This window comes from Ictidomys tridecemlineatus, chromosome 11 (assembly GCF_052094955.1).
Source record: "Ictidomys tridecemlineatus isolate mIctTri1 chromosome 11, mIctTri1.hap1, whole genome shotgun sequence".
NCBI lineage: Eukaryota > Metazoa > Chordata > Mammalia > Rodentia > Sciuridae > Ictidomys > Ictidomys tridecemlineatus.
Genome location: NC_135487.1, coordinates 108279619 through 108305027, shown reverse-complemented (window position 1 = coordinate 108305027; position 25409 = coordinate 108279619). Strand labels below are relative to the sequence as shown.

The 25409-nt window shown below is 38.1% G+C and overlaps 1 long non-coding RNA gene and 1 other non-coding gene across 2 annotated transcripts; one reads left to right on the top strand and one right to left on the bottom strand.

Moving 5' to 3' along the window:
• The first annotated feature begins 345 nt into the window (after positions 1-345).
• LOC120890521 (uncharacterized) lies at positions 346-17834 on the top strand. Its single transcript, XR_005734758.2, has 2 exons — positions 346-405; positions 17068-17834. It is a non-coding gene; the product is annotated as an uncharacterized LOC120890521 (long non-coding RNA).
• A 7207-nt stretch (positions 17835-25041) lies between these two features.
• On the bottom strand, positions 25042-25115 carry Trnaa-cgc (transfer RNA alanine (anticodon CGC)). Its single transcript has one exon. It is a non-coding gene; the product is annotated as a tRNA-Ala (tRNA).
• Between the last annotated feature and the right edge of the window lie 294 nt (positions 25116-25409).

Below are 25409 nucleotides of genomic sequence, written 5' to 3'. Positions count from 1 at the left end.
AGTAGCTCATTGGGGGCGTGGCTATGGGGTATGCTGGGAGTCAACAGGCTCCAAAGACTAACTTCCCCATCCCTCAAGAAGAGCCGTCCAATGGTGAGCCCTGCTGGCTCACATGATCCTGCTGTCCAATGGTGAGCCCTGCTGGCTCACCTGATCCTTACCCACCAATCAGACTAGCCCTGCTGGCTCACCTGATCCTTACCCACCAATCAGACTAGCCCTGCTGGCTCACCTGATCCTTACCTACCAATCAGACTAGCCCTGCTGGCTCACCTGATCCTTACCCACCAATCAAAAAGCACCTCATGCCAACTGTCAAACCGCCCCTGGCTCTATAAATATGCAGAGCTGTTCCTCAATAAACGGGCATTTTCTCCGGTGGCAAGCTTTGATGGTTCTTTCAGGGTATGTATTTTATATCTGGAGAGTGGAGACTGTGCTTTCTGATCATCATGTGAGCCACTTCCCTTTGCCACACCCCTCCACCCTGATGTTCTGCCTCACTTGGAGCCCATGGGGAATGGAATTGGCTGAGACTTCTAAAATCGTGAGCCCTTAAATGAACTTTCTCCTCTACAGTTGTTCTGGTCAGGACTTTCAGTTACAGCAGGAAAAAAAAAAAAAGAAAAAAGAAAAAAAAAAGAAAAAAAAAACTGACTAATACACATGGAGGAAGAAGGAGGTACTCAAGAGACTGAAGGGCCACCCAGGGTTGTTTCCCCAAACACCTTTTCTTTCCAGTATAGATCTTTTGACTCAGGAATGATTAAGAAATATGTTTCTCAATTTTCAAATATATGGACTGTGAAGGCCATTGTTTTTTAAAATTGATTTTGTACATGCTTGAGGAAAAATGTGTATTCTCTCTGGTTGTTAGATGCAAAGTTCCCCATATGTCCATTAGGTAATTGCATTGTTCAGATCTTTGGTATTCTTACTGATTTTTCATCAGGACTGATTCTTATGGTTGCTGAGAAGTTATAAAGAAATCCATCATGATAGAATGATATTTTTCTCTGCAGGTCTGTCAATTTTGCTTCTCATAGGGCCACAGAGTACATCATAATTTCTATGTATATATATATTTTTTCCAGATAGAATACATGTTTTAGTTCAATGTTTAGTTAATCTCTTTAATCCTATTTAATCCTATATATAATGCCTTAAAATCCAATTTGCTTGTTTTAATGTCTAGCTGTGTTACTTGCTACTGGTTAACCTTTCCTGGAATATCCTTTTTCATGCTTTTGCATTCAGTATTTCCGTATCCCTACTTTTTATTTGTATCTTTTAAACAGAACATAGATGAACATATTTTTAAAAAATCTCATTTGTAACAATCCTTGTGTTTTTAACTTGAAATTTTAAGCCAATCCTATGTGCCATAATTACCATGATCTATGGATTCATTTCTAACATTTTATTTTTTTCTACATTCTAATTTTTTCACCTTTGGATATATATTTTTTTCTTTTTAAATTAATTTAAATACATTTTCTTATTCCATTTTCCCACTTTTCTAGTTTAGAAGCTATTCACACTTTTTCTCGTAGTGTTTATCTAGAAATGGTAACACACACACTGATCCCAGGCCATCCGTCTTATTCACTGTCTTCCCAAAAAGCTCAGAACCCTAACTCTGATCATCCCCTCCCGTCTTAGATTCTGATGTGGTCATGCTGTTTATCTCTTTTTAAATTTCAAAAGGCATCACTCTGACTGTTGTATCATAAAGTTAATACTCCTTCAACACTAGTTAGATTTATTCACATCTTTGCTGTTTTATTTTCTTATTCTTTTTTTATGTCCCAGCTCTGTCTTCTGGAACAATTTTTGTTCTTTTTTTTACAGAATATCCTTTTGAATTCCTTTTAGTGATAGTCCTCTGTGATCCACCTTCCAGCTTTTGTTATCCAAAGATAATTTTTCTTTTTCTTCTGCAGTCTGGGGATGTTATAGTTAAAGCTTTGTCCCAGGGTTTCATCAACTGACTTCCAGACCACTCACGTATAATCGAATCAAGCCTTTATTGAAGCACACTGGTGGCGGCTGACCAGAACATAAAGCTGTTCCCCTGATCAGCCCCGAACAATTGCAAGGGTGCCCCTTATAAGCCTGAAAACAGCAAAAGGGATGTTCTGGGGTCTAGCCAATGCAAGCAAGCCAGGTTACAGAAGCGGGACAGTGCAGTCAAGCGGAGGGAAGCCTAACCAATCACAGTTAGCCCAGTCACCCCAGTTACAGAAACAGAGCCCCGTTACCCTAGTTACAGAAACAATGCCCCATTAGGTAGTTCCGTGTTCTTAAAGGTTTCTATAGCAAAAGGAAAAGAACATCTTGCTCCAGTCGTGACCCTTGTACTTGGCATGGTTGTTTCACGGAATGGAGTCACAAAACAAAATGGAGTCACATTTGCTCCTACTACCACAGGGATAGAACACGGGCCTCAAGCATGCGAGGCAAATATGTTACCATTGAGCTACATCCCCAGTAGATTCATTTCATCTTTTTATTTAAAGGATATTTTTCTTACTTAATTTTAGTTTTTTGTTTGTTTGTTCATTTGTTTTGGTTAATCTGTCTTTGCTTCGATGTTTCCTTTGGTGTTCTGTAGTCTTCTTGTGGATTTATTTTTATTTAGTTTAGTTAGTAAACACTTAGCTCTTTACTAAGTGTCAGTTGAGTCTAAGCACTGGGCATATTTTAATTTATTTAAATCTTTATACAACCTTATGAGGTATTATTAAGTATCTTCACATAGGAGAAAACTGAAGCCCAGAAATATCCAGTCACTTCTTCATAGTTACACAGCTAGTAAGTGACAGAGTTGTGATTTCTGTCAAGGAAGTCTGGACCTGACGTTTTCTTTATAAATATAGGAATGTTCAGGTTTTTCAGTTTCTTGAGTGCACTTTGGTAATATGTCTATCAAGAAATTTATTCAGTTTATCTAAGTTTCATGGAATGTATTGACCTAAAGTCTTTTGTAATATTCCTTTGTTATCCTTTTAAATTTAAGTTGGATCTATAGTGATACCTTCTCTTTCATGCCTATTATCCATAATTGGCATCTTCTGCTTTTTATTTTCTTTGCTTGCTTTGAGTTTAATTTGTTCTTTTTCTATTTTTTTATTTTTATTTTTTTATTTATATATGACAGTGAAATGCATTACAATTCTTATTACACATATAGAGCACAATTTTTCCTATCTCTGGTTGTATACACAGTAAATTCACACCAATTCGTGTCTTCACTTTGAATAATAATGATCATCATATTCCACCATCATTAATAACCTCATGTTCCCTCCCTTTCTCTCCAACCCTTCTCCCCTATCTAGAGTTTGTCTATTCCTCCCATGCTCCCGTTCCCTATCCCACTATGAATCAGCTTCCTTATATCAAAGAAAACATTCGGCCTTTGGTTTTTTGGAATTGGCTAACTTCACTTATCATTATCTTCTCTAACTCCATCCATTTACCTGCAAATGCCATGATTTTATTCTCTTTTATTGCTGAGTAATATTCCATTGTGTAAAAATGCCACAATTTTTTTTTATCCATTTATCTGTTGAAGGGCATCTAGGTTGGTTCCACAGTTTAGCTATTGTGAATTGTGCTGCTATAAACATTATGTAGCTGTGACCCTGTAGTATGCTGTTTTAAAATCCATGTCTCAACATCATAAAGGCTATCTATGCTAAGCCCCAGGCCAACATCATTCTATTTTTTTTTTTTTTTTTTTTTTTTTTTTTTTTTTTTTTTTTTTTTTTTTTTAAAGAGAGAGTGAGAGAGGGGGACAGAGAGAGAGAGAGAATTTTAACATTTATTTATTTTTTTCTTAGTTCTCGGCGGACACAACATCTTTGTTGGTATGTGGTGCTGCTGAGGATCGAACCCGGGCCGCACGCATGCTAGGCGAGCGCGCTACCGCTTGAGCCACATCCCCAGCCCCCAACATCATTCTAAATGGAGAAAAATTGAAGGCATTCCCTCTAAAAACTGCAACAAGACAGGGATGCTCTCTTTTACCACTTCTATTTAACATAGTTCTTAAAACACTGGCCAGAGCAATTAGACGAAAGAAATTAAAGGGATACACATAGGAAAACAAGAACTCAAATTGGCACTATTTGCTGATGATATGATTCTATACCTGGAAGACCCTAAAAGTTCCACCAGAAAATTTCTAGAACTAATAAATGAATTCAGCAAAGTAGCAGGATATAAAATCAACACCCATAAATCAAAAGCATTTCTGTATATCAGTGGCAAATTCTCAGAAAAGAAAACAAGGAAAACTACCCCATTTTTCAATAGAAATAAAATAAAATAAATAATAAATTTGGGAATCAACTTAACAAAAGAGGAGAAAGATCTGTATAATGAAAATTACAGAGTCCTAAAGAAATCAAAGAAGACTTTAGAAGATGGAAAGATCTACCTTGTTCTTGGATAGAAAAAATTAATATTATCAAAATGACCATTAAAAGCACTATACAGATTTAATGAAATTCCAATCAAAATTCCAATGACATTTCTCATAGAAATAGAAAAAGCAATCATGAAATTCATCTGGAAAAATAAGAGACCCAGAATAGCTAAAGTAATCCTTAGCAGGAAAAGTGAAGCAGGTGGCATCCCTATACCATGTCTTTTTCTAATTTTTGGAGGTGATAGTTGAGATTATGTACTCAAGAATGCAATAAATTTCTTTCTGAGCACTATTTACATCTTAATATGTTATAATTTTATTTTCACTAAGTTAAAAATATTTTCTAGTTTTACTTTTGACTTCCTTGTTCATGCATGAATTATGTAGAATTTTAAAAATTAATTTACAAATCCTTGAAGATTTTCCCATTATTTTTGTGTTGTCAATTTCTAGTTTGACTACACTGTTGTCAGAGAATATACTTTGTATAATTTCAATTTTTTTTTTATTTCACTAAGGCCCAGAAAATGATCTCTGTCCAAGTTTCATGTGTACTTGAGAAAAATGTGTATGATGCTGTTATTGAGTGGGGTGTTCTATATTTGTCAATTAGGTCAAATTGTTTCAAAAGTGTTCCTCAGTTTTCTATCCATTGCTGATTTTCCTTCTCCTTTGTCATCACTGAGAAGGGAGTGTTGAAATCTGTAGTTACAATTATAGGTCTATTGATTTCTCCTTTCAGCTCTATTAGTTTTTTTTCCTTTTTTAAAAAAATTCAGTCATTAGGTGCATATACATGTAGGATTGTTATGAATTTTTGCTTAATGAACCCCTTAATCAATTGTGATCACTTTCATTATCCCTGGTAATATTCCTTGTTCTGATGATTACTTTGTTCATTTGTTTTTTTGCTTGGTATGCCTTTTTACATCCTTCAGCCTTTAATCTGTCTGTGCTTTTATATTTAAAGTGGGTCTTTTTAAGACAGAAATAATTAGGTCTCGATTTTTTAAAATCCAATCTGGAAATGTTCGTTTTAACATTGATATATTTAGACCATTTATATGGAACATCGTATTTTGTTTGGATTTACCATTTTATCATTTGTGTTTTATTTAGACCTCTTATTTTAGTCTTTTGTTTTTCCTTTCCTCTTTCTACAGTCTATATAAAATGAATATTTTATCCCTTCAAGGAAAATGTACAAGTCTTGCAACCATTTAAGTCTTTGTTCCCACTCTTTAATTTTCAAATATATTTCATCCACATATATTGGAAACCCACCAGACAATGTTAGACTTTTGCTTTCAAGAGTAATGTACATGTTAAAGAAATTAAGGGGCTGGGGTTGTGGCTCAGCGGTAGAGTGCTTGTCTACCAGGGCGAGGCCCTGGGTTCGATCCTTAGCACTGCATAAAAATAAAATAAAGGTATTGTGTTCAACTACAACTAAAATAAAATATTTTTAAAAAAAGAAATTAAGAGAGAGAAAATAGTTCATTGTGTTTACCCAGAGACTTACTATTTTCTTCCTTCTTCATTCCAGAGTTCCACATTAACTCTGGTATCATTGCTCTTTAGCACATAGAACTTCTTTGAGCATTTCCTATAAAAGAGCAGGTTGATTTGTGACAAATTACTTTAGTTTTCCTTCACTTGAGAATGGCTGTCTATGCAGACATACCCTCAAGGGTATTTTCCTGGACATAGCATTCTGGATTGTCATCCCCTTCTCTCAATATACAGATGCTATACCACTGCCTTTTGGCCTCCATGATTTTTGATGAAAAATCCATAACCAGAATCATTTTTTTTCTCTGTATGATGTGTTGTGTTTTTCTGGCTGATATATATATATATATATTTGGTTTTCAGCAGTTGCTAATGTGTCTCGACATGGTTTTCTTTGAGTTTATCCAGTTTGTTTTGCCTTTCATCAAATTGGGATGTGTGTGTGTGTGTGTGTGTGTGTGTGTGTGTGTGTGTGTGTGTGTGTGAGAGAGAGAGAGAGAGAGAGAGAGAGAGAGAGAGAGAGAGAGAGAGAGAGAGATCTTCCGCACTGAATTTCATATTCCTTACATCCTTCCACTCCAGTGAAATAAATATTAGAACTTTTATATTGGTGACTCACAGGGCTCTATTTACTTTAAAAAATATTTTTCCTCTCTATTCTTAAGAGTAGATCATTTCTTCAAGTCTCCTGTTTCTTTCCCCTGACATCTCCATTTTTCTATTAAATCCATCCAGGGAGCTTTTCTATTTTGGACCTTGCTTTTGATAGTTCTGAGTAGTTGTGACTGAGACCATATGGCTTGCAAAGCATAAGATGTTTACTGTGTTAGGAGGTTATTGAGAAAGAGTGTATAAGGGTCTGAACTTGAATAGTAGCAGAGATAGAGAGGAGAGGACAAATGTTTATTTTTAATTAATTAATTAGTTAAAGCATTTATTTGTTCATTCATTTGCAGTACTTGGGATTGAATCTAGGGGTGCTCTACCACTGAGCTATGTCTCTGGCCTTTTTAAAATTCTTATTTTGAAATAGGATCTAACTGCGTTGCTGGGGTGGGCATAGAACTTGCAATCCTCCTGCCTCAGCCTCCCAAAGAGCTGGAATAACAGACATGAGCCACCGCACCCAGATCAAAGATATAAGTTTATGAGACAAACTCATCATAAAACCGTCGTTTAATAGCTATGAGGGAGTAAGGAAGAAGACAGACTCAAGGATAATTACCAGCTTTCTGGTTTGGTAATGGGAAATATGCTGGTACCTAAAAGAAGGAAAAAGGATTGTATGGTTAATTTTATGTGTCAACTTGATTGGGCCATGGTTTTCCCAGATATTTAGTCAAATGTTACCCAGTACCCAGATCTACATTAGTCTGAGTTCTCTCAGAAACAGAACCGTTAGGAGTTTATTCATTCATTTATTTATATGATTCTTGAAATTACAGAAATTGTCATACCCCAAGACCTGCAGAGAGCCAGCTGGAGAATCAGGAGAGTTGTGGTATACTTCTAGTCCAAAGACTGGCAGGCTTGAGAGTCAGGAAGAGTCCGCATGTCAGAATCTGAAGTCAGTAAAACACAGGTGTTCAAGTTCAGAGGCAATCAGGAAGGAGGAAATAGGGCCAGGGCCCCTGGACATGGAATTCACTGGCCTCACCATGTTCCCCACCACCCTGAAGCAGCTGGTTTGATAAAGGCTTTTTTTTTTTCTTTTTTTTTTAATTGTTGGTCATTCAAAACATTACATAGTTCTTAATACATCATATTTCACAGTTTGATTCAAGCGGGTTATGAACTCCCAACTTTACCCCGTATACAGATTGCTGTATCCCATCAGTTACCCTTCCATTGATTGACATACTACTGCCTTTTGCAGAGATTGAGTCACAGCGATTCAGTTACAGCGCTAGCTGGCGGGCAATGCCTCTCAGGGCTGGGGCAGTCTCTCCAAAAGGCTGTGTGTGCTCTGCATCGGTATCCAGTATGTGGTGCTGTTTTCCCAAGATTCACAGACTTGGAATCAAGAGGTGGAAATGGGGCCCTCTAGTGACCCCAACTAGCAACATTTTTGCTCCCTGTTCTTGTGACCTTATGTTCAGGGGGTCTCAACTCCAGAGGAAGGAAAGCTTCCACTAGGAGACACAGTAATTCCACTGAACTGCAAGTGGAGACTGCCACTCTACTCTGTTGGGCTCCTCATGCCTCTGAGTCAACAAGAAGGGAGTTAGGGTGTTGGTGGGGTGACCAATCTGGACTACTGAGGGGGGACTGAGCTACTGCTCCCCACAGTGGAGGTCAGGAAGGGCACATCTGGAGAGCAGGGGATTTCTCAGGCTCTCTTATGGTATTGCCATGCCTTGTGATTAAATCAAGGAGAAGCCAAATGGCCCAATTCAGAAAGATGTCTTATGGGAGGAATAAGGTGAAGAGCCATGGTCAGACGAGGTGCTTGCTAAAAACAAAGGGAATGTGGGTAGTGAAGGAGGGCTGTGAGAGAAATACAGGAACACAACTGTGTGTATATATGGAATATTGTTATTTTCCAATCTCTTTTTTCATCTATCATATAGCATAAGATGTATTGATTTTATAAGGAAGTATTTAAGTATTGATTTTCTAATCATAGTATTTAGGTCATATTTAGGAATATCAAGAAGAGTGATATTGTGGTATTTTGGGTGAAGAGTCACATTTGAGTCATTGGAAGACTGAGTTAAAGCAGGTTGTCTTCCCTAATGTGGGTGGATTTTATCTGATCAGTTGAAGGCCTGAATAGAGCAAACCCCTGTTCCTCCCACAAGTAAGAGGAAACTCCTCCTGCTGGAGTTGCTTGAACTGGACACTGAACTTTTCCTGTCTTCAGATCCTAATGGAAATATCAGCTTTCCCTGGGTCTTGAGCCTACCAGCCTTTGGACTAGAACTTAACACCATCGATTCTCCCGAGTCCTTAGCTTACTAATGACAAACCTTGGGGGGCTTCTCAGTCTCCAAAATTGCATAAGTTGATTCCCTATAATAAAGTTATTTCGGTATCTAGATACATTCTGTTGATTCTTGAACTATGAGAAGGGTCATTTGGGAATTGGGGATGCGGTACTGAGATTAAGGACACAGGCAACCGTGTTAATCAGTGCAGCAATTTTTGGAGTTTCAAAATAGTAACTAAATTCTGATTCTGCCTGAAGATACAGGATAAAAATAGCTAGTAGGTCCTCAAAGCCAGGCAAGTTTATATAATAACACAGGCAGAACAGGATACTTAGGAGACACAGTCCATGAGACTGGTTCTCAAAGTGTGGTCCAGAAAGCTGCCTCACAAACACCTGAGATTCTAGTTAGAAAAAGACATTCTTGTATTCCACTCTTGACTCTGGAGACAGGAGCATTCATTTTTAAGAAGCATCTCAGGTGATTTTCATGTACGCTCAATCTGAGAAAGAAAGGTTGCCAAGTAAGGAGCTAAAACGGCCTGCAGATGGTAGCTGTCTGCTGAGGTGCAGTTGGAACTCTGACCACTAGATGGCGCCACATGCATTCTAATCCTCCAGTTTTGCAGCTTCCTTTGACATAATGGTAAAGGGCTTTCTGTCCACCACTCCTGACAGGGAAGGAAAGACAAAGATAACAGGCTGGCTAAAATGTAGACACCGATACTTATCAGTCACCCTAAGAAAAGTCTGTCTGGAAGAGACTGAAATGATTAGCAGAGAACAGGTGAGAATTCTCTGCTGATCAACTACCTTAACTACCCTTGGATCCAGCTGGCAATCCTGGATAGTAATGGAGGGACCCTCCCAAGAGCATGGGGGAGAGCCTAAGGGTCAGCTCCCTTCCCCTACCACCCATGCTCCTGGTCTGTTTGTCTGTGTACTCCCAACAGGGTCAGGCATAGTCCTGGCTCGCCCCTTCACGTCCTGTGAACTAGGCACTCCTGCATGCTCCTCCTCAGAAGCAGTGCCCACTTCAGCCCTCTGCCTTTTCTAGGAGCTCTGATGATGCTATAGTCAGCTCCAAGTCAACGTTCCTCCTCCTCCTCCAACATCAGGGCCCCTCACATCTCCACCTTCAGCCTCTCACAAACTAGGAACTCCCCTTCCCCCTACCCCCTAACTTCACCCTCACCCCTGTGCCTCACTCTTGGGCCATTTCCATAGCATTGACTTGCACCCCACCCCAATCTCCTTGACCTCCTCCCTGCCTGCATATCCAGCTGTTCCGTCTTAAAGCACAATCGTTCCACAGTCTCACCCATAAGCCTGGCACTCAGAACGTGTATATTTGGTGTTAAAGAGTCGGAACATCTCAGGTCAGAGCAGCATTGGTGGAAGGGGACTGGGAAGTAAAGAGGAGGTATGGGAGCCACTGGGTCCCTGGACCAAGAAGGCAGACATATCCCAAGCTGAAGAAAGGGAGGAACTAGGCAGTGTATCAGGCCAAGAAACCCCTGGGGACTCCCACACAGGGCGACTGAGACAAGTTTCATGGCAGAACAAGAGACAAGGGAATGAACAGGATCAGAAAAAACAAGAGATAATGATTCATAGTTGTGTCTATTTGAGTCCATTTTATTTGGCTACAATAAAATAATGGAGGCTGGGTACTTGGTATAGAAAAGAGATTTATTTAATTCACAGTTAGTGAGGTCCGAGAGCTTGATGCCAGCATCTGCTTGGCTCTCCTGAGGACCTTCTGGCTATATCACCATATGGCAGATGGCATCATGGTTGAAGGTGTGAGAGAGGGAGAGAGAGGAAAGGCAGCTGAGCTTGTTTTATAACAGCCACTAATCCACTCCTTGGACCAGCATTGATCCCTCCCAAGGGTGCTGGCCCCATGAACTAATTACCTCCCACTAGACCCTACCTCCTACAGGTTCTAACACCCCTGGACATCACCATACTGGGGACCATGCTACCAGCACTTGAAGCTTTGGGGGTGGCACTCGAACCATATCCACACTGTAGTACCATTCCTAAGCTGCAGGTCAAGTGGAAAGGGCAGCCACTGGGATTCGGTGGGAAAGCCATAGCTGTAGGAGACAGCTGGGCCTGAAGGAGTGTATGGTAGGAGTACATGCCCCCACTGTCACACAGGATTGTGTGAGCGCTGGAGAGTTCATGTCCTATGCACCTGAAGAATGAAGTCCGCAGATGACCAAGGGAGAGAATTCAGTAGCAGATTTATTAGAAGCAAACAAGGAAAGCTCCTACCCATGGAAGGGGTCCCAAAGATGGTCTGTCAGTGGCTCTTTGTCTGGGGATCTTTATACTGTTTTGATGAGGAACTAACCTTGCATTGGGGAGTCTCCCTTGATTTTCTTCTTCTTTTGGCTCAACCAAGAGGGTACAATTGGGATTTCTTATTGCTATAATGGGATGGTTTAATGTTTCTGTTAGCCTGAGATCGTCCTGTAGTTATTCCCTAAAACTAAAGAATGGTTTGGATTCAAAACAACTCTTTGGGGTTGATTAATGTTAGGGTACTCAAGGTAGCCTGGGTAACAAACAGATTTCACAGGTATCAGAGCATGAGTGGGGCCTTCCTGCCAGGTAGCCCCAAATCCACCCACCCACCAACCAAACAACCAACAAACAGAAAGATCCCCCAAAATTTAGCCTAGGGTTGTGCTCTGGGGTTGCGGGATCCCATTCTCTGAGGTCCCCATTTCCATCTGCCTTTCGATAATCCATCTCCTGCCTCATGACCTCTTTGCCACATTGGCACTCTGGGGATGTGCTGCCAGTGGGGACTGTCCCAGTCCATTCCAGAAGCAACGATGTGAATCCCTGCTGTTCACCTCACTAGCATGAATGATTAAAAAAATATTCATAAAATAAAATAAAGTCACATAAAGGCCCCCCCCCAAAAAAGTGCTTGGGAGGCAGATCCGGCCTGGCATCTTCCCTCCCTTACTCAGAGTTACTAAACCTTTCTTTGCTCTCAAATTTCCTTCTCTACAGAGTGAAACAAACAATATCTATATTCTAGGATAACTGCTAGGATTCAAGCAGATAATGTCTGTAAAACATTTAGCCCATTTACTGGCACAAGGTAAATGGTAGCTATTGTACGATTATCCTCTTCCTCCCTCAGGATTCTCCCTGTATTATATTAGCAAGTTAATAAGCTGGCTGACCTAATTGTTCCCCCTCCACACATTTTTAATCTTTGGTGGCTGCATCTACAGGCCAAGGCTGTTGCCTCCAGAGGCCAGGGCCCCAACTGGTGATCTTTCCCAAGCTGAATGTGGGTGTTTCTGAGATTCGGAGGCTCTGGGTGCCCCAGGTGACTGCACCCAGGCTAGGAGTTTGTTCCTGGAGAAAATCTCGGCAGCGTCTCCTGTGTATTCCCCCTGTGTGATTTTTGGCCGCTAAGGCCGGAGAAGCTAGGCTGGAGGGCTGGCCCCTCCTGGGTGGACCTCAGGCTCAGCCCTGTGCTGGAGAGGAGATGGCCCACCCACCTAGAGGAAGCGGAGGGAAGGCTGGGCAGCCCCAGGTCTCTGGTCAGCTTAGAATTCATTTTGTGGGCTTTTCCTAAGAGGCACTCCTTTTGAGAAGAGGGGGAGGGTGGGCAGGACTGGGAGCAAGCCTACTTCTACACCAAGCGCCTACTTCCTCTTAGATACACTGCAACCCTCTAGGGTGGGGTCTTTCCCAACTGAGAAAGGCCCAGTGCACTGTTTCTTGAAGTTTCTGCTCCATTTAAAGAAATGGATAAATGTTATATTGGAACCAGAAAAAGGGCAATTTATAAATGTTTCAGTAGTACTTGTAATAACAACAGCAAAGTCTCTGGGGGCAGACCCTCTGGATCCCCAGGCACATAGTGAGAGAAGGACGAGGAGAGGGACCCTTTGCCAGAGCACACATCTGTCCTCATGGCCAGGAGGAGTACTGCAACACCAGAGGCGTATTTAGGAAGTCATTATCAAATGGTTGGTGAGTACCTCCTGAAGATGGTTCTGAGAAGACTCTGCTATCTCCCTGGAGAGGCTGAGGGACGAGACACACCTGCTTGTTCCCTTAGAGCAGCAAGACATGAAGTCAATGGGTATAAGGATAGAGGCCTAGCCTTCTGGTCTCCCAGACTCCCTACCTTCATCTAAGTTACAGAAACAGGCAGGGGAATTGGGACAGGAAAGAAAGGTGCGGTATCTAATGTGAATTGAATACTTCTTATGGACTATATGAAAATGGTGTCTTTGTAGATCAAAAACAGTCAGATAGCAGCAATCTTTACTTAGTACGTGCCGACACACCACATATTTGAATTTGCACAAAACCTGGAAGATAGACGTTGTAGGACTTCACTTGCAGTCCCTGTACATTTCAGTGAATCCCTCTCTTCTGAAGATCCCTCTAAATTTGCTAAGAACCCTGGTTTTTCCGGGAAGTGATCTTTTTAAATTGCTGTTTCAAGAATAGGACTCCTGTAAGACAGTATCATATTCCCAGTGAGGCATAAGCTCCATAAGTAAAATCAACCCTCATTCCTTGAGAGTGGCTGGCCATACTGGATTACATGAAGATCATTTTCTTTTTAAGAGAGGGAGAGATTTTTTTTTTTTTTTTTTTTGTAGAGGGACACAACACAATGCCTTTATTTTTATGTGGTGCTGAGGATCAAACCCGGGTCCTTCCCATGCTAGGCGAGCGCTCTACTGCTGAGCCACAATCCCAGCCCACATGAGGATCATTTTCAAATGAGACACTCTACCTAAGGCCCCAGTTGCACAATCCATTTGTCCAGTTAAGACCTGAGCAAATAATTATATTGCACAGAAAAAAAGGAGATCCAGAATTCAGAATATCTGATTTGGGGTTCAGGGATAATCAGATATCACTCTTACATGTCTCATTTGAATTTACAAATGCAGAGTTTACTAAATTATTTTACATTACAGAAATCTTAGGAACAGAGACAATCTCCTATTTATGATGGTCCATCTTACAATTTTTCTACTTTATGATGGTTCGAAAGCAATAGGCATTCAGTAGAAACCATAGTTGGAATTTGGAATTTTGATCTTTCTCTGGGCTAGATGATGTGGTACAATGCTCTGCTGTGATCCTGGGTGGTGGTAGCCAGCCACAGCACACGTAATCCTGAGGGGAAGCAACCAATACTGTGTAGTGTGCTGTTTTGCTAAGCTATGATGTGCAGTAGGCTAGGTGTATTAAATGCATTTTCGACTTATAGTGTTTTCAGCTTACAAAGGATTTGTTAGGGCAGAATCCTATTGAGGAACACCTGTATATTTGCAGGGAAGATAGACCAGTAAAACAATATCAACACCATCAAAGCTAATTACTCTATTACCCTCTAAAACATATCCCTTTGCCAGTTCATTAAGTCTGCATTTTTTTAGTCTATATTTTGAGAGAGGGTCTTGTTAAATTGCTTAGGGCCTCACTAAATTACTGAGGCTGGCCTTGAACTTGCAATCCTACTGCCTCAACCTCTTGAGTTGCTAGGATTACAAGCATACACCATCACAGCCAGACAGCAAATTCTTGTTCTGCCAGATCTTGAGTAAGAAGTTTGCCTTCATGAAGCTATTTGTCTCTAGACTAAAAATGAGCTCTGGAAATCCTAACCTATAAATTCAGACCACTGTTGTAGTCTGAATATTTTCTAAGCAATATCAGCACAGAAATGTGGACTGAAAGATTACCCTTTGAAGTGTCAGTAGTTTGTAGTACCTGGTGCTGTCCCTTCTCTCAAGCCAGTCACTGTGACTGTCCTTTGGTGAAGACAGATGCTGGTCTGTATCTTACAGCAGAGACTTCAAGCCAGCATCTGAGTGAAACAAAAATGATTGGTAAACAGCGGTGAGACAGACAGCAGTCAGTGTGTACAAATGAAGGGACCCACACTGTAGCAACCAGCTCAAGAAAGCCCAACTGTGACCCTGGCAGCAACGGGTCCCAAAAGGCCAGGACTTAATTAATGAAAGACAACTTCTCTAGTTTGTCCTAATACTACCACTGATTTTAGGACCAACCTGAGAAAGCCAAATGTGGTCCTCTAACTAATCATAGAGGATGCCCTGCTTCTGGTTAGCCACATACAGCTTCCCCATGGCAATGACCTGCAGAGGTGGGGTGGGTGGTGGGTAGGAAGAGTGGGGGGTGCTCTCCTCTTACCCACTCTTTTGATGCTAAATTCCCTTTCCTCTGCCTGTCAGTGATTCTCCACCAAACACAAAGTAATGAATTCTGCCTCCTTTGCTAGAGAAAGCTCAGAATATATAACCTTTGCTTGTTTGTATTTGTCTTCACTTACTGGCACAGCAGAGGCCTAGTGGCTGTAATTCTTTTATAATTGATAATTTTCAAATGTAAAAGGTTTGATGAAAATTCATAAAATGAAAAAATACAGCTATGGAGGAAATTGGGATGTTTGACCCACAAAATAAAGATGAGGAAATTCTTAAATTTAACATTTAGCAATCCTGACATAGAAGTTCTTTTTCTTAATAATATGAAGTAAACAAATTCAGTAAATATAGAGCAATGCCTAGATATTTGTATTTTTATAGAACTCCAACAATAAGTCTGATGTGCATTCCAATCTAAGACCCATTGACTAAGAAGATGCTTTATGTAAATTATAGTAAAACATGGCAACTTAAACATCTCAATAATGTGTAAAATTCTTACTGATAACATTAAACCGCTATTGCCCAATATCAAAGTACCTTAAAATTCTGATAAATATAGGAAAATGAAGCAGAACTATATCATCAGATTTGTTTTTCAGTGTTTTTCCCTCTAAAAAACCCAATATATTATAGCAGCAAGAGCATTGAGAAATATTCAGAAACTTCCAAGGAAGCATACAATTCCCAAAGTATTTATATTAATATCATTTTTTTTCTTCTGCAAATCTCACCTAGGGCGGGTTGAGCATCTTTCCTGACTTGACAGCTTTCCCCATGTAGCTGTTACAGTAGAAGCACATCAAATAGATTTAATTATTTCTAATACTTCTCTTTTTACAGATAAAAGAACAAAGAGTTGTGGTTTTCCAGGGGACTGGAAAGACAGTTTTTGGTGCAGAGAAACTTTAAAAGCTTTTTTAAAAAATATTAATTAATTAATTAATTTATTTATTTTTTTTTTAGAGAGAGTGATAGAGGGAGAGAGAGAGAGAGAGAGAGAGAGAGAGAATTTTTTTAATATTTATTTTTTAGTTCTCGGCGGACACAACATCGTTGTTGGTATGTGGTGCTGAGGATCGAACCCGGGCCGCACGCATGCCAGGCGAGCGCGCTACCGCTTGAGCCACATCCCCAGCCCTAATTTATTTATTTTTGATGTATTGATATCCAATTTTGAGTGGAAAAGAAAAAAGTTGTAAGAGGACACTAATAAGACAGGATCCTGGGTGATTGAGAAACACTTCATGGTTACTTATTTAATAAAAGTGACAATAAAACATTTAAAAGTAAACATAGTAGTTGACATGGATTGGGAAGAGCGTTAGTTGTTTTGTAAGTAAAGAAACTTTGTTTTACTTTCTCTTAAACAATAAAAACTTGATAACGTCAATATCCAGTTTAGAGACTTATTCTGATAAGACCCAGAATTTCTAGTATGTGAGTAGATTACAAGAGGATAAAGAATTGTCTTTCATATTATAGTCAAATAAATGCATTAAGAGATCAATCAGCTCATCAACATTGCATGATCTTTGCTATAATTTTAATGTATTCTATAATTTTATTTTCAAACACAGATATGTTAAACCAAGGCAGATATTTTGCTTTCCAAGTTTTGTCCTTCATTTGCTCTTTCATATTCTGAAGCAAACTGATATTTAAGGACAGGAATTCTCTATTGGGGATCTATAAGATCAAAATTGTTTTCATAATAATACTGAGATATTACTTATGTTAATATGAAATGCATTTATCATTCCTATCTTTAATGAGTTAATCAATAAGAATATTAAACATTTCTCAATATCATTTATAATATAGGTAATATTGTCAGTTATAACTCATGCACACAAAATCATCCTTAAGGTCTAGGATATGCAGGATCAGCAATGATCCTGCCTCCTATTATTCATACCTTTGCATAACCTATTCTCCTTACTGACTTGCTTCTACAGAAACAAATATGGCAGAAGAAACGAATATCACTTGAGATACTTGGTTTTATGAAGACTAAGACCTCTTTTCTCAGAGCTCCCTCTGACTCCCCGGCTCATTTACTCTGAGGGAAGTCAACTGCCATGTTATGAACTACCCTGCGAGAGGCCCAGGTAACAAGAAACTGAGGGAGAATTTGGCCAACAGCCAGTGAGAAACCAAAGACCCATGCCTACCAGTCCATGATGAACTTCATCCTTCAGACAACCACGTGAGTCAGCTTGGAAGCAAATTTTTCTCCTGCTGAAATTTCATGTGAGACTCCAGCGCTGGTCAACAAATTGACTACAATGTTATAAGAGATGTTGAGCCTTCCTATTATGGTTTAGTATATGGTGTCCCCCAAAAGCTCATGTGCAAGACAATACAAGAACATTTATGATGAAATGATTGGATTATGAGGGTTGTAACCTAATCAGTGGATTAATCCACTGCTGTGGATTCACTGGTTATAACTGAAGGCTGGGCAGTGGGAGAATACCATTGAAGCTTATATCTTGTCCCTGATGAGCAGATCTCTCTCTCGATCTCTCTCTCTCTCTCTCTCTCTCTCTCTCTCTCTCTCTCTCTCTCTCTCTCTCTCTCTTTTTCCCCCCTTCCTTCCTATTGCCATGTTCTGAGCTACTTTCTTCCACCATGGTGTTCTGACTCACCTGGACCCAGGGCCATGGAGTTGGCTGACCATGGACTAAACCTGAACATGAGCCCAAATAAATTTTTCCTCCTCTGTGTTGTTTTTGTCGGGTCTTTCAGCCACAGTGATGACAAAGCAAACTAAAACATTTCCAAAGATAAGAAATAATTTCACACTCTTACAAAGAGAGATAAAGTCCTTTCTGAATTAGAGGAAAATTTATACACAGACCTATAGAGAGCTTACAGTTTCAGGTTTCCAACTTCAACCAGTCAAGAAGAAGCAAAGTAGCAAAAAATTCATCATTGCAAACATCAAAGAGCTATTCTTCCAGTATATACTAAATAGCTTTGAGATAAAGGTGGGCAGATAAACAAGTAAGAATGGCAAACTGGATTGTCTGACATCTCTCCCCACAGAGAAGAGCTCTCTGTCATCCCTCTAGAGAAATGAACCAAACTGTGAGGGAGTAAAGCAGTTCTCAGGTATTGCTGTCACCAGTGTGGAATAATTCAGCACAAGCAAAACAAAACAAAAGTAAAAAAACAAAAACTTTACTTCCAAGGGGAAATAAAAAACACTAAAGAAATGGGGAGTTAGCAATGCTAAATTTCAATTAATCCTGCTTGGAACTCACCTCTAAGATCCAAGGGAAGACAAACTTGTCCCCATGAATTCACTCCTCTGACAATGCACAAAGAGGTTTACTTGGTTCTGTTGGAAGAATTCATTGGGTAACTCAGATGACCTCTAAATGATTAAAAAATATGTTTTTAAGCAAAAAGTACAAAAGTGATTCACACAAATGTAAAATAAACACATAAACACAATAAACATATGACAAAAATTTTATTTAATTCATTTTAAGTGAGAAATAGCAACAGTGTGTGTGTGTGTGTGTGTGTGTGTGTGTGTGTGTGTGTGTGTGTAACTTAAGGAATGTCAAAGTGCATTTGCTTAATTACATGAGACTAATCTACATCCACAGGATGATAATTATATCTTCACCAAACACAACCTGCATTTACACAGATAAGAATCATATCTACTGTATTAATTTGTACAATGTACAACTCTGTTAAAGAGCTAAAAAACCAATCTAAGGTAGAGGTAACCCAGAGGAAGAGTTTGCTAGAGAGGACCCCACCTAAGCTTTCTTGCCTCTGTCAAAGTCTTGCACGGTTTCCCTGACAGAGGGCTTTGTGGGCATGCATGTATGTAGGCTCCATGTGTGTTCCTTTTCTTGTGTCTGATTAAATAAGAATCTTTCCTGTGCCTAGCCTTGCTTGGACAATCAATATTTTCAATTATTTCTTGGCAAAAACAGAAGGCAGATTTTATTGAACCTATTCAAATAGCTGTGTTGTTCAAGAAAGGTTAAGAAACTCCGTAAGAATTTCTGATGGTGGTGCAGAGGAAGAGGAGTATCAGTGAGAGTTAGATGCCTTTGTTTTGGTTCAGACAAAAAGGCAGGGTCCACTAAACTAAGGGTTTGAGTTAGCTTAAGGAAAAGAAGTATGGGCTTCCAGATATATCCATTTAAAAAAACTCTGGATATTTTTTATGCAAACAGTTTCTATTAAACTCATCTAATTTATTCAGACTAACGGAATAATGCAATCAACTTATTTTTATTGCTGAGGTTTCCATCAATAATTTGCCTATAAGAAGTTGTTACTTTCAGACTAAAATGTGTTGTGGAAATCCCACTCAGCACATTGATGTGGCCAGAAGTTGCTTGAGCAGTGTCAGCTTGGAAGCCTGTTGAAAGTCCCTGATGCAATCCTTCCCATAAAACTCTTGCTAATCCCCTTGGAGTTTATCAGAGAGCTTGAGGCATGCTTCAGAGTCAAACATCACTTGTAGATAACAAACACCAAAGGCTGAGGTCAATTGTAATAGTAACCAATAATATCAGAATGTAGAAACATAAGAAAATCTCAGGCTGGGAATATAGCTCAGTTGGTAGAATGCTTGCCTTGCATGCACCAAGGTTCTGGGTTCAAATCCCCAGTACCACACACACACACAAAGTCTCTCCTAGGGTTCAATACATCAACTATATCATATGTGTTTGATCACAGTTTTCCCCTGAGAGTAAAAACATATTATGGATTGTGAGCCCAGTATGATGGTTAATAATGTTTTATCTATTTAAATTTAATCTGTAGAAGGCTAAGTGATTTTTATGATTTGATAAATCTTTCTATGCAGGTCCTACAATAAATGTTGAGCTAGCTAGATAAAAAACATAGAGCATGAATAATATATGCATATATATTTCTAGCATCTTTACATTTATAAGGTAAAATAACAAATTTTCAATGTTTTTCCTATGCTCTTTGGGTTATCTCAAATAGTTTTAGGTGCAAATAATATTCTAGAAATATTATTTTAGTTTTTCTAAATGTAAGGCCTGAACTTGGGAAGGAAAAACATTCAAAAGGTTGTCAGAGGTGATTTGATCACTTGATTTAGGAAGGTCTTGGATGACTGAGAAACAAGTCTTGCCTGCTTAATCTAATTCTAATGAATTTTTTATGTCCACATAGAAAAAATAATATAATTATACAGAAACAGTGTTTGCATAAGTGAAGAAATCTTTTCAATAATAAAAAATAATCTTGAAATCAAAACAAAGCACAGAAAATTATTCTCTTTAGGCATGAAATCTTTACTCTCTAGATAGAGTACAGAGATGAAAACATTAATCCACCTATATAACCTTTCACATTATAGATGAAAAAATCCATTAAAATCAAATTTTCAATTCTGTGAATAATTCAACAAAATTGACACAGGTACATTAAAATTGATTAGAAATAATAATCTATAACTTATATTTACTGTATTTTAAAAATGAAAGTGCATATTGTCCTATAAATAGAACACTAGGAAACTAGAGTAGGTTTTATATATGTAAGCCATTGTATAAATAGGACATTGGGCAAATATGATATTCTTTCATACATTAACACAACATCAAAGAAGTGATTTTCATGACCTGTTCAACAATTAATTTTGGTAGAAAGGAGAAAAATACTTCAAAGTATTTTACGTTATCAAATATGTTGTTGATTTTGCTCCATATGGCTTGTTTTGACATCATCATTTTTCTTACCATTTGAGAATAATATAGCTTCTCATATCAAATCTAATACCATCTTGGACTGTGGAAGGTCCTCAATCATTATGCTTTCTTCCTCCTGTTGGTTTCTCATTGCATCCTTTTAGGTGGGCTAAGCAGCTGTCTTTTGAAATCCAACAAACCTAGGAGACCTTTCTTGTCTTCACAAATTTGTTAACAGTCCATGTAATTATGATATACATATCAATTACTTGAGTAAACAAAGGCCAATACCTTTTTTTGTTGTTGTTGTTGTTGTTTTTCTGGCCTCTAATAGAAGTCGTACATTTGGAAACCAACCAAATATGCCCATACTACCCTTAAAATTAGTAGTTACCCACTACCTTTGGTTGAGGTACATTGGCTCTACTTTTTTTTTTTCCGTAGGGGAACTTTGCCAAGTAGTTCCACTATATTTGAAAAATGACATACTTATCATCTAATCATCTGACGGTGAAAATTCACTGTTTGTATCAAGTCTGTAGTCACACAACCTTCTTGCTTGATTTTTCATCAGTGTTGCAGGTTTTGGAGGACATTTCTTTATTCTGTTTTCCCTCATAGTGCCTGTAGGTTGGACCTAGTACTTTACAGGTGTATCAGCAAGTTATAATCCGTTAATAGTCAAAAACCAGAGTGTGACTATGGATTCTCTACTTCTTCAAGAACTTTTTAGAATTACCTTACACTCAAGCAAAAGATCATTGTGCATCCCTCTCAAACACTTTTTCTGTGATATAAGTCAAAATTATAGTGATATCTTGATATTCTACAGAGTGCTCATAACTGATGCACAAGTCTTATGGGCTTACTTTCTAAAAATTGTTTCAGTGAATTGATATATGATAATAATTTCATCCACTGTCAAACACTCTTCATAAATGACTTTCAAATTATATTTATAGAGGATACATTTTAAAACATTTATCTTCAATATTCTCTTGCCATTCATTATTTCATTATTGTTGCAAAGACTGTATGCTATTTTGATACTATTTCACTCCTGAAAATGATTTCTTAACATTTTGTTTGTTTGTTTTGTACGTGGGTTTGAACCCAGGGACACTCTACCACCGAGTTATATTTCCAGGCCTTTTTACTTTTTATTTTGAGACAAGGTCTCAATAAGTTGTTGAGGCTGGTCTTGAACTTAAATCCTCTTGCCTCAGCCTCCTGAATAGCTGGGATTATAGGCATGAACCACCACACCCAGGTTGAGCAATGCATTTTTGATAATAGATATACCCAAGTCTTCATCATTTCATAAATGACTTTCAGCAGTTTCTTATAGATGGTAGCTCATGATAACCTGACAACATAAGAATTCCTAACAATGTTTTAATTCATCTACAATATGTATTTCAACTTATTCCTACTTTCTACAGGACAGCTTACACTATATATTTCAGGTATTAATATTTCAAAATTTCCATCCAGCTTGAATTTCAATCCAATGAATTCCTCATTTTCTCAAGCATTTAGAATAAGGTTTTTTCATATATATACATGTGATTATTTTCACATATATATGATAATTTATATATATCTGTATATTTGGTACCAGGAATCAAACCCAGAGGCACTCAACCACTGAGCTATGACCCCAGCCTAGTTGTACATAATTAGCACAGTTAAAGTTATTCAAGGCTTTTTTAAAGATCAAATATTAAAAGTTTAATACCCTATGTGTTAAAGTAATAAGGATTTTTTCTTCAAATTCATAGTCTTAACATATATTTTATAGCAGATATAGTATTTGTGGCAAATACATATTAATATTTTTATGAAATACATGGAAACAACTGTAGATCAGTCTTGTATGTTATTGTATGAAATACTGTCCAGTTGCTAATTCTTTTTTTCAATTAATTCTTAATTTGTTTTAGTTAGTTATAAATGACAGTAGAATGCATTTATACTTTGATATATCATACATAGATGGGATATAATTTCTCATTTTTCTGAGTGTACATGTTGTAGAATCATATTGGACATGCAGTCACATATATCCATAAAGTAATAATGTCTGTTTTATTCTACTATCTTTCCTATCCCCATCCCCTCTCCTCCCCTCCCTTCACTTCCCTCTACCTAATCTAAGGTAATGCTATTCTTCTCTAGTGCCCCCTGCCTTATTGTGAATTAGCATCTACATATTAGAGAAAACATTCAGACTTTGGTTTTGGGGAATTGGCTTATTTCACTTAACATGATATTCTTCAACTCCATCCATTCACTGGCTTATTCCATAATTTCACTCTTCCTTAAAGCTGGGTAATATTCCATTGAGTATATATAACATATTTTCTTTATCCATTCATCTATTAAAGGACACCTAGGTTGGTTCTATAGTTTAGCTATTGTGAATTGAGCTGCTATAAACATTGACGTGGCTGCATTACTGTAGTATGCTGATTTTAAGTCCTTTGGGTATAGATGGAGGAGTGGGATAGCTAGGTTAACTTGGTTCCACTCCAAGTTCTCTGAGGAATCTCTATACTGCTTTCCATAGTGGTTGCACCAATTTGCAGTCTCACCAGCAATGTACAAGTGTACCTTTTCCCCCACATCCTCGCCAACATTTATTGTTGCCTATATTCTTGATTGCCTTTCTGACAGGAGTGAGATGAAATCTTAAGAGTAGTTTTGATTTGCATTTCTCTAGTTGCTAGAGATGTTGAACACTTTTTCATATATTTGTTGATTGATTGCATTTCTTCTGTGAAGTGTCTGTTCAGTTCCTTAGCCCATTTATTGATTGAGTTATTTGTTTTTTGGTGTTAAGTTTTTTGAATTCTTTATATATCCTAGAGATTAATGCTCTATTGGAGGTGCATGTGGTAAAGATGTTTTCCCAATCTATAGGCTCTCTCCTTTTATTGTTTCTTTTGCTGAGAAGAAGCTTTTAAATTTGAATCCATCCCATTTATTGATTCTTGATTTTACTTCTTGTGCTTTAGGAGACTTGTTAAGGAAGTCAGGCCAACGTGGTGAAGATTAGGGCCTGTTTTTTCTTCTATTAGGCACAGGGTCTCTGTTCTAGTGCCTAAGTATTTAATCCACTTTGAATAGATTTTTTTATGCAGGGTGAGAGATAGAGGTTTAATTTCATTTTGCTACATATGGATTTCCAGTTTTGCCAGCACCATTTGTTGAATAGGCTATCTCTTCCCAGTGAAAGTTTTTGGCACCTTTGTTTAGTTCGACATAACCATATTTAAGTGGGTTTGTCTCTGTGTCTTCTATTCTGTACCATTGGTTTACAGTCTATTTTGGTATCAATACCATGCCATTTTTGTTACTATAGCTCTGTAGTATGGTTTAAGGTCTGGTATTGTGATGCCTCCTGCTTCATTTTTCTTGCTAACGAGTGATTTAGCTATTCTGGGTCTCTTATTTTTCAAATAAATTTTATGATTGCTTTTTCTATTTCTGTGAAGAATGTCATTGGGATTTTAATAGGAATTGCATTAAATCAGCATAACACTTTTGGTAATATGGCCATTTTGACAATATTAATTCTGCCTATCAAGGAGCATGGCAGATCTTTCCATCTTCTGAAGTTTTCTTTAGTTTCTTTCTTTAGTGTTCTATAGTTTCCATGTAGAGTTTTATTAGATTGATTCCCAGGTATTTTATTTATTTACTTATTTTATTTTTGAGGCTATTGTGAATGGGGTATTTTCCTAATTTGTCTTTCAGTGGGTTAATCGCTGATGTATAAGAATGCATTTGATTTATGGGTGTTGATTTTGTTTCCTGCTACTTCACTAAATTCATTTATTAGTTCTAGAAGTTTTCTGGTGGAATTTTTTGAATCTTCTAGATATAGAATCATGTCATCAACAAATAGTGATAGTTTGAGTTTTTCTTTACCTATCCCTTTAATTCTTTCTTTTGTCTAATTGCTCTGCCTAGAGTTTCAAGGACCATGTTGAATAGAAGTGGTGAAAAAGAACATCCTTGTCTTGTTACAGTTTTTAGAGGGAATGCTTTCAAATTTTCTCCATTTACAATGATGCTGGCCTTTGGTTTAGCATAGGTAGCTTTTACAATGTTGAGGTATGTTCCTACTATTCCTAGTTTTTCTAGTGTTTTGAACATGAAGCTATGTGTATTTTGTCAAATACTTTTTCTGCATCTATTAATATAATCAAATGATTCTTTTTTTTTTTGTGGTACTGGGGATTGAACCCAGGGCTTTGTGCATGCGAGGCAAGCACTCTACCAACTGAGCTATATCCCCAGCCCCTGATCATATGATTCTTGTTTTTAAATCTATTAGTTAATATGATGAATTACATTTATTGATTTCCATATGTTGAACCAACCCTACATTCCTGGGATGAACCCCATTTGATCATGGTGCACTATCTTTTAAATATGTTTTTGTATACGATTTGCCAGAATTTTATTGAGAAATTTTGCATATATGTTCATCAGGGATATTGATCTAAATTTTTCTTGATGCATCTTTATCTGATTTTGGTATCAGGGTGATATTAGCCTCATAGAATGAGTTTGGAATGGTTTCTGCCACA